Source organism: Coffea eugenioides, chromosome 1, assembly GCF_003713205.1.
Source record: "Coffea eugenioides isolate CCC68of chromosome 1, Ceug_1.0, whole genome shotgun sequence".
Taxonomy (NCBI): Eukaryota; Viridiplantae; Streptophyta; class Magnoliopsida; order Gentianales; family Rubiaceae; genus Coffea; species Coffea eugenioides.
In genome coordinates, this window is record NC_040035.1 from 13,830,733 (window position 1) to 13,841,252 (window position 10,520).

A 10,520-nucleotide genomic window follows, 5' to 3' on the forward strand; every position below is an offset into this window, starting at 1 on the left:
CTTCAGGCTTCACGCTCGGGTCGTCTACGCAAAACTGAAGCTTACGTATCTTAAGGTATTTTTCATTAATGTGTAGACAAATTTTTATCTACTTTTTAGAAAATTTGCTGTTGTTTAGGGTTGTGTGATTTAGAGTTATTTTTTGGGTAGTTATTTTGTGTCGGTGATTTGGGTTTACACACTTAACATGTAAGGATCGAAAACAACCTAAGAGGGGGGTGAGTTAGGTGGTTAAAAATACTAGCCAAGATTTGAGTCACTTTTTGTGAACTTGCCCTCTTTTTCTAAAAGACCACCTAACGGAGCAATTGATGAGGAAGAACAAGTGCTTGTTAGTAGAAGAAATAAGCAGTTTATATTGCAAGACAGTAAGTAAAAAGATAGAATAGCAAACCAAGCTTCAAACTCCACTTGAGTTTGAACTACACTTTATATAGGAAGTTTCTTTAAGTTGATCAACTTACAACCAGTCTCTTGTATACAAAGGAAGGATCACTTCCTCCTTGCCCCAAGCCTCACTTGGTCAAGTAAGGAAGTTTTACAATCTCTCAGATAATCCTTACAAAGCTACACTATTGAAGAAATTGAAACACACTTGAAAAGCTTATCGAAAATTACACAACAAAGAGTACAAATCTTCTTTTTGGAGTATTCTCATACTTGAATCACTCAAGATCTGATGTAGTCTCAATGTGCGAAGTTGTTTTGAAGTGGTTGACTTTGCTCTATTTATCGGAGACCAAAAAGTACTTCAATTAATGCCGTCAACGGATAGAAGGCAGTTTAAGAGTCAACTAGCCGTTGCTGGTGTCGGACGTCCGATAGGCTGGTTTTCCGTGTCCGATCGCAGGCAGTGAGTTCAAGAAGTTTTTCTTGAAATGTTTAGGACATCCGGTACTTCAATGTTTTGCGTCCGAAGTGTTGCAACGTTTGTCGGACGTCCGGTACTCAGGTGTTGTACGTCTGAATGAAGTCAGTGAGTTTAGAGAACTCGGTTTATTATTTTTTGAACGTCCAAGAGTGTGTTCCTTATGCGTCCAAAGTCACTCGAAGGTTGTCGGACGGCCGATGCAGACTTTTTGTGCGTCCAACTCATGCTTCAGCATATGTTAGCCTGTTTTGTTCCAAATCTGAAAACATCTATTTAGGGAATATTAGTAACATCAATTTGTTTTGTAATCATTAAAAGATACGGACTGAGATGAACAATCTCCCCCTTTTTGATGATGACAAAATAATGGATAGAGCAAAAAATTAAGTACAGCTCCCCCTTACTTAATGCATCTCCCCTCGTTGCTTAAATATAAAGTTTAAGCACAACTTCCGTTCAGAATAATGTTCACCCCCATGTTTACTCAGAAAAAGATGACTCCCTCTCACATAAAGACCTCATAGAGAATTCATTTCCAATCCATGTGAGCCCTTTTTGTCATCATAAAATCAATCATGGCCATATTACCAACAATATCATCCAGCAACAAACAATATCAGACATTAAGTGCCAAACATTCGTCCAAAAATCATAGGAATAATAAAGGGAAAGGGAATAACCATAGGAATATCAAAGCACACAAGATATCCAAATATTCTTACAAACCAGCAGTGAAAGGGAAAGTGGAAGTTTTAATACAAAACACTTAAAGTTTGAAACGCAAGGGATGCCAAGAGCCTATTATGAACTACCATGAGGTGCATGTGTCTAGGGGTGCCTAAAATGTGATTTTGGAGGATCCAGATCTTCTTCTAACTAGACGAAACTGAGCAGGGTCTTCTTCCTCAGTGTCCTCATCCTCATCATCATCATCCTCCTCTTCAGTCTCTTCTTCAGTTGCCGGAGCTTTTCTCTTGTCCTGTGGTTGTGAACTGGAGGCACGGTACTCTGAGGTAGCCTCAATGGTTGGCTCAGTTCTAGGCTCCTTTGGGTGTGCATTTTCATTTTCTGGAGGAATGGTGTGACGGCCCCACCTCCCCCTAAGGCGAACCAAAGGGTTTAGCGGACTGCCTGCCCAACTCTCGCCGGGACTCACTCACTACTACATTCCTCAAGTAAATTACAAGGTACAACTCGAATAATACATCCAATTCTCCAAAAATTACATATCATAAGCGAAGCGGAAACTAGGTCTAAGCGTCGAATGTAGATATACATCCGATTCAATTCCAAATATTTATACAGGTCCAAAAGTACATAAACCAAAACCAAATCTAAACTATACAAGATGTACGCCATCCAGCCACACAAAGATCCAAATACAAGTTCTTCCTTTACTTCGATCCCTGTGGGGAGAAAACGATAATAGGGGGTGAGCTAGAAACTCAGTGAGTGACCAGTAAAATCAACAGCCAAGTATATTTCACAATAAAGCATTGATATGATGTCATGATGCAGTAATCAAATGTTCATTTATTACTCATGTGAGCCAGTGAAGTTCTTGTACTTAAATATCCAACGCTCGTTTAGATCAGGTAACCGGGAAACAGAAGTAAGGAGCCATCGTGCTCCAAAGAATGTGTAAACAGTAGTGGAGACATTGGTTCTAAACACAAGACTTTCCAGGATCTCATTGGAGCCAAATTATGTCATGGCACACCCCCAAACCCAAATGATATGCAATGGAGTAATAAATGCAAGAATTAGTTCAAAAGTAACTTTGGAAATAGTTGAGGGATCACTCACCAACCACGACTCACGAACCTCATCCATCATTTATTATTGTCTTGCTCAAGTCCAAGTAGGGGTGGCAATTCCTGACACGACCCGAAAACACGACACGAACCTAACACGAAATTAATGGGTTTGGGTTAAGGTTTCGAGAGTTTGGGTCAGAATCGGGTCGAACCCGATGAACCCGAAAAGAAAACAGGTCAATTTCGGGTCAACCCGTGGTGACCTGATATGACCCGATGTGACCCGTTTACGAATTAAAACTAATTTAATAAACATAAAAATTATTTTATCTAACTAAACTAAATCATTTTTTTTCCAAAGGCATTAATTACTTAATCCTAAATGAATTTATTTAACTCGTGTGAAGTTAAAATTATTATATTTGGACAAATAATATATTATGTTATTTTTTACTTTTATGCTGTTTTAATTTATTTTATATTTGGTTTGGGATAAAACACTTTTATGGTGTTTAATTTATTTTAGATTTGGTTTGAAATTATTTATTTAAATTTTTATTACTTGATGATGTAATTAATTTTGTGAAAAATTGATTTTATTAGAAATTACAGTGATAAATTAATAAATTAAAATTAAGTTTCGGGTCATTTCGGGTCGACCCGCCAACCCGAAATTTTCGGGTTCGTGTCAGGTACCCTGACCCGTTTCGGGTTGGCGGGTCGGGTTCGGGTCAGCAGGTTCTTTGTTATACTTAAGCCTCAACCCGACCCGCCAACCCGAACCCGACCCGATTGCCACCCCTAAGTCCAAGCCCTAGATCACAAATGGAAATAAGGACTAAAACGATCAAAGCGGAAAAACAGTAAAGGAATGCATCGGGCGTGCGCGGAAATGAAAATGGTACAAAACGGTTTACACGATTTTGCCCATAACTGGAGCTGTGATTATCAGATCAAAATGTACTAGGCAATGTCTCGAACCTTAGACAAAGAGTTACAACTTTCATGAAGACAGCTCAACCTATTTTTCAGTATATCCAAGTCAAATTTGCCAAATATAGAACTAGAACTCCAAAGGCTAGTTTATCTTTCTCGTGAAAATTTGGCAGCATTCCCCTTGTGTTTATCTAATTTTCCAGCCATTTATGGCCTCATTATTTTTCCTCAGCCAATCCCAAATTCATACATATCATAGATTCAATTAAATAGCCGTTCCATAGGCTCATAACAACATAAGAACAAAAATCAAAGTGATAACAAGTGTGGAAATGTAACCTAGCAAAAGACAGATTTGACGTGTGGTTGCGGAAAGAACACATCCGAGGCTATGCTTATCGGATTGAGGCGTAACTTATACCGTTTCGAAGCTAAGACACAGGGCTACAATTTGCATGAAGATCACTTAGTCCAGTTTCCAATGCAACCTAGTCAAATTCCCAATTTACAGAACCAAAATCCAACTAGTCGGCTAATTAACCGCACTGCACTGGAATGGTCATATCTCAGGTTACCAAGGTCCGATTAAGTTGTTCTTGGAGGCGTTTAAAAGCTAAGACAGAATAATAAAACTTTCATGTTTTGTCAAAAGGCTAAATCCCAACGGATTATAGTGAATAAACACAACCAAATAGAATAAACTGTCCACGCGGAACTCTGGATTGTACCCTAGAACAGCGAGGGTATTTTCATCTTTTCACAAGCTACATAGCTCCGATTGAGCTGAATTTTGTAGGCACATATAAAGTACCATTCTATACAACTTTTATGTTTTAGGCCAAGCCTAATTTGGCCTCTAAATATGAGTTCCAAAACCAGGCAGAACTGAATTAGGAAATTCCAGAAATCTGAAATTTTTGGTTTCCAATGAAACTCTCTTCAATTCCTTGTTCCAAACTCTACCAAAGCCCCTTATATAATCTTATATATAACATCTATCAACCATACAACAAGTTTAGGTAGAAATTAATCAAACCGTAACTTGCTTAAATCATCCAAAATTCATCACAACAACTTGCATATCTTGTAATCAAGCCAAAACATGAACTAGATAGCATCTTAAACCAAAATAAAAGAATCAGAGCCATAAATCAGACTTTATACCTCAAAAACAAAGCTTGAAAGAGTGATACTTCACCTCCTTTGGAATTTCTTAGTTCCCCAAGCTTCCCAACTCACAACCCGCACTTTAATCGGTTTAGAATTTTGATTCTTCACTTGGATGATGTAAATCAAGAAGAAAATGGTGCAACTCTTGCTCTCCCTTTCTCTCTCTCTATTCTCGGCCAAGGAGCAGAAAAAAATGAAGAAGAAAGGCTGCTCATGGTGTTAATTAAGGCAAGAGATTAGGATGAATCTTGACCACAAGCTTTGCCAACACTTGGCTCACCCTCCACCACAAAATTTTCTCTTTCTTCTCCTTGCATTTTGGCCACATATTTCGGTCAAGAGATAGCTATGAGGGGGAAGATATTTTGCTCAATTAGTAATGAGCTTGTACGGTAAGAAAGTAGTGGTCAAGTGGTGCGTTCAATCGCTAGTGCGCGGTACCCGCCGGTTCGCGCCGTTTTTCTTAAAAACACACGTACTAGGGTTTTCACTTCCTATTCACTAATCTTGTATCATTGCTTCTAATCACATATTATTTCTCACTTAAAAGTCATTTTTAATCACCAAATTTGATCCTTGCTTCGTACCGAAAATTCATCCGGCGAAAATCGCGAAAACCCTAATTTTGCTCCAATCTTGAAACCAAAAGTGAAACCCTATTTTCTAGGTTCATTGGCACTTATTGTGGGGTGATTGAGTAGTAGGGCCATTATAAAATGATATTTGTCAAAGAAAAGGGAATTTTTAAGAAAAATATAAGGAATTTGCACGGCTTCTGGCCGGATTCTCCACAAAACACTATTCACCAGAAATTTTTCCCTTTTCTTCTGCCGCGGGGCATCACAAACTCCCCTCCTTAAAAGAATGTCGTCCTCGACATTCCAACTTGTACTAATCAGATCAAAATAGTTCTCGAAAGTCGATCACGTATTAAGAATCATGTCAATCTCGCTTATCATAATCAAATACTAATCAGATCAAATATCTCAATGGTTAATCACATACTAAGAATCACTCATCACAATCAAGTACTAAAAGTACTCCAATCCAACTTATCAAATAATCTTGATCCAATAGATAGTTAGACGAGTAACTGGATACATATACAAAGGGGCTCGAAATCGGACTTAAAGTCCCTGATATTTGGAAAAACAATCCAGGACATAACGATGTCTCAGATCAGAAATTACCCCTAGTGGTGCTTGAAAACACAACAAGCTAGCACTCAGCTATACTTCACCAGAAAGTCTCAGGAATTTGTCCCCGGTGGTGCTTGAAAACACAACAAGCTAGCACTCAGCTATACTTCACCAGAGCCTCAAATGCAAGATTTTGTCCATGGCGGTGCTGGACAACACAACAGGTTAGCACAACGGCTATACCTCGCCAAAGAACCTCAGTTCAAAATTTCATCCTTGGTGGTGCTTGATAACACAACAAGTTAGCACAAAGGCTAAACTTCACCAGAGGATATTAGCTCAAGAAATTGGCCCTGGTGGTGCTTGAAAACACAACAAGCTAGCACTACGGCTAAGCTTCACCAGAGAGCCTCAAGTCAAAGTTTCATCCCTGATGGTGCTTGGAAACACAACAGGCATGCCTCGCCAGAAGAATGGCGGTGCTTGAAAACACAACAGGCCATACCTCATCAGAGAGGTTCTGTTCAAGAATTTCAATCCCTGATGGTGCTTGAAAACACAACAGGCATGCCTCGCCAGAAGAATGGCGGTGCTTGGAAACACAACAGGCAATGCCTCACCAGAGAGGTTCTGTTCAACCGCTACAGAAGAGTAGTAGCCGGTCTATAACCAAACAAGTACGAAAATGTTCAGAAACAGAGTCAAAAGCAGGGTTCAAGTGTATCGGTTCAAAAGCGGGGTCAATTATTTCAGATTCAAAGAACAAGAGTACGAGTAGGAACTCACTTGCCTAGCTTATGCCCAGTAATTCACACTCTCAAGCAGTCATCAAACTCAAATCCACATACAGATCATATATGAATCAAGATACTTGCTCAAGAGTAAAAGAGATACCCTATTTTCAGTCAGGTCAGGTCTATCAAGTATACGTAAGGGTACACTAGCCGATACAAATTCAAGTCTCAAATGAGCTCAGTCTAGTCGGTCTTAGACAGTTCAAATATCTCAAATCTTAACATTTACCACTCGGGTGGTATAACCTTAATCAAACAGGAAATTAGAAGAAAAATGCAAACCAAAACTTTTCTCAACAATTCCGGCCACCACCATAATCTATCAAAACCCTAGCCAAGAATCCAAAACTAAGAAACTGTACAGCTCAGGCCGTACGCTCTCAAGCGTAATTCAACCAAATCATATCTTATGCGTACCACTTTCAAGATTCACAACTGACGCTCCAAAAGAGCATTGAACGTACAAACCAATCCCACAGTCCGGCATCCTAAACTTTAAGCCTAGGATACACTACAAAGATCGGAAGCCTAAGCTCTGATACCACCTGTGACGGCCCCACCTCCCCCTAAGGCGAACCAAAGGGTTTAGCGGACCGCCTGCCCAGCTCTCGCCGGGACTCACTCACTACTACATTCCTCAAGTAAATTACAAGGTACAACTCGAATAATACATCCAATTCTCCAAAAATTACATATCATAAGCGAAGCGGAAACTAGGTCTAAGCGTCGAATGTAGATATACATCCGATTCAATTCCAAATATTTATACAGGTCCAAAAGTACATAAACCAAAACCAAATCTAAACTATACAAGATGTACGCCATCCAGCCACACAAAGATCCAAATACAAGTTCTTCCTTTACTTCGATCCCTGTGGGGAGAAGACGATAATAGGGGTGAGCTAGAAGCTCAGTGAGTGACCAGTAAAATCAACAGCCAAGTATATTTCACAATAAAGCATTGATATGATGTCATGATGCAGTAATCAAATGTTCATTTATTGCTCATGTGAGCCAGTGAAGTTCTTGTACTTAAATATCCAACGCTCGTTTAGATCAGGTAACCGGGAAACAGAAGTAAGGGGCCATCGTGCTCCAAAGAATGTGTAAACAGTAGTGGAGACATTGGTTCTAAGCACAAGACTTTCTAGAATCTCATTGGAGCCAAATTATGTCATGGCACACACCCAAACCCAAATGATATGCAATGGAGTAATAAATGCAAGAATTAGTTCAAAAGTAACTTTGGAAATAGTTGAGGGATCACTCACCAACCACGACTCACGAACCTCATCCATCATTTATTATTGTCTTGTTCAAGTCCAAGCCCTAGATCACAAATGGAAATAAGGACTAAAACGATCAAAGCGGAAAAACAGTAAAGGAATGCATCGGGCGTGCGCGGAAATGAAAATGGTACAAAACGGTTTACACGATTTTGCCCATAACTGGAGCTGTGATTATCAGATCAAAATGTACTAGGCAATGTCTCGAACCTTAGACAAAGAGTTACAACTTTCATGAAGACAGCTCAACCTAGTTTTCAGTATATCCAAGTCAAATTTGCCAAATATAGAACTAGAACTCCAAAGGCTAGTTTATCTTTCTCGTGAAAATTTGGCAGCATGCCCCTTGTGTTTATCTAATTTTCCAGCCATTTATGGCCTCATTATTTTTCCTCAGCCAATTCGAAATTCATACATATCATAGATTCAATTAAATAGCCGTTCCATAGGCTCATAACAACATAAGAACAAAAATCAAAGTGATAACAAGTGTGGAAATGTAACCTAGCAAAAGACAGATTTGACGTGTGGTTGCGGAAAGAACACATCCAAGGCTACGCTTATCGGATTGAGGCGTAACTTATACCGTTTCGAAGCTAAGACACAGGGATACAATTTTCATGAAGATCACTTAGTCCAGTTTCCAATCCAACCTAGTCAAATTCCCAATTTACAGAACCAAAATCCAACTAGTCGGGTAATTAACCGCACTGCACTGGAATGGTCATATCTCAGGTTACCAAGGTCCGATTAAGTTGTTCTTGGAGGCATTTAAAAGCTAAGACAGAATAATAAAACTTTCATGTTTTGTCAAAAGGCTAAATCCCAACGGATTATAGTGAATAAACACAACCAAATAGACTAAACTGTCCACGCGGAACTCTGGATTATACCCTAGAACAGCGAGGGTATTTTCATCTTTTCACAAGCTACATAGCTCCGATTGAGCTGAAATTTTGTAGGCACCTATAAAGTACCATTCTATACAACTTTTATGTTTTAGGCCAAGCCTAATTTGGCCTCTAAATATGAATTCCAAGACCAGGCAGAACTGAATTAGGAAATTCCAGAAATCTGAAATTTTTGGTTTCCAATGAAACTCTCTTCAATTCCTTGTTCCAAACTCTACCAAAGCCCCTTATATAATCTTATATATAACATCTATCAATCATAAAACAAGTTTAGGCAGAAATTAATCAAACCGTAACTTGCTTAAATCATCCAAAATTCATCACAACAACTTGCATATCTTGTAATCAAGCCAAAACATGAACTAGATAGCATCTTAAACCAAAATAAAAGAATCAGAGCCATAAATCAGACTTTATACCTCAAAAACAAAGCTTGAAAGAGTGATACTTCACCTCCTTTGGAATTTCTTAGTTCCCCAAGCTTCCCAACTCACAACCCGCACTTTAATCGGTTTAGAATTTTGATTCTTCACTTGGATGATGTAAATCAAGAAGAAAATGGTGCAACTCTTGCTCTCCCTTTCTCTCTCTCTATTCTCGGCCAAGGAGCAGAAAAAAATGAAGAAGAAAGGCTGCTCATGGTGTTAATTAAGGCAAGAGATTAGGATGAATCTTGACCACAAGCTTTGCCAACACTTGGCTCACCCTCCACCACAAAATTTTCTCTTTCTTCTCCTTGCATTTTGGCCACATATTTCGGTCAAGAGATAGCTATGAGGGGGAAGATATTTTGCTCAATTAGTAATGAGCTTGTACGGTAAGAAAGTAGTGGTCAAGTGGTGCGTTCAATCGCTAGTGCGCGGGTCCCGCCGGTTCGCGCCGTTTTTCTTAAAAACACACGTACTAGGGTTTTCACTTCCTATTCACTAATCTTGTATCATTGCTTCTAATCACATATTATTTCTCACTTAAAAGTTATTTTTAATCACCAAATTTGATCCTTGCTTCGTACCGAAAATTCATCCGGCGAAAATCGTGAAAACCCTAATTTTGCTCCAATCTTGAAACCAAAAGTGAAACCCTATTTTCTAAGTTCATTGACACTTATTGCGGGGTGATTGAGTAGTAGGGCCATTATAAAGTGATATTTGTCAAAGAAAAGGGAATTTTAATGAAAAATATAAGGAATTTGCACGGCTTCTGGCCGGATTCTCCACAAAACACTATTCACCAGAAATTTTTCCCTTTTCTTCTGCCGCGGGGCGTCACAAACTCCCCTCCTTAAAAGAATGTCGTTCTCGACATTCCAACTTGTACTAATCAGATCAAAATAGTTCTCGAAAGTCGATCACGTATTAAGAATCATGTCAATCTCGCTTATCATAATCAAATACTAATCAGATCAAATATCTCAATGGTTAATCACATACTAAGAATCACTCATCACAATCAAGTACTAAAAGTACTCCAATCCAACTTATCAAATAATCTTGATCCAATAGATAGTCAGACGAGTAACTGGATACATATACAAAAGGGGCTCAAAATCGGACTTAAAGTCCCTGATATTTGGAAAAACAATCCAGGACATAACGATGTCTCAGATCAGAAATTACCCCTGGTGGTGCTTGAAAACACAACAAGCTAGCACTCAGC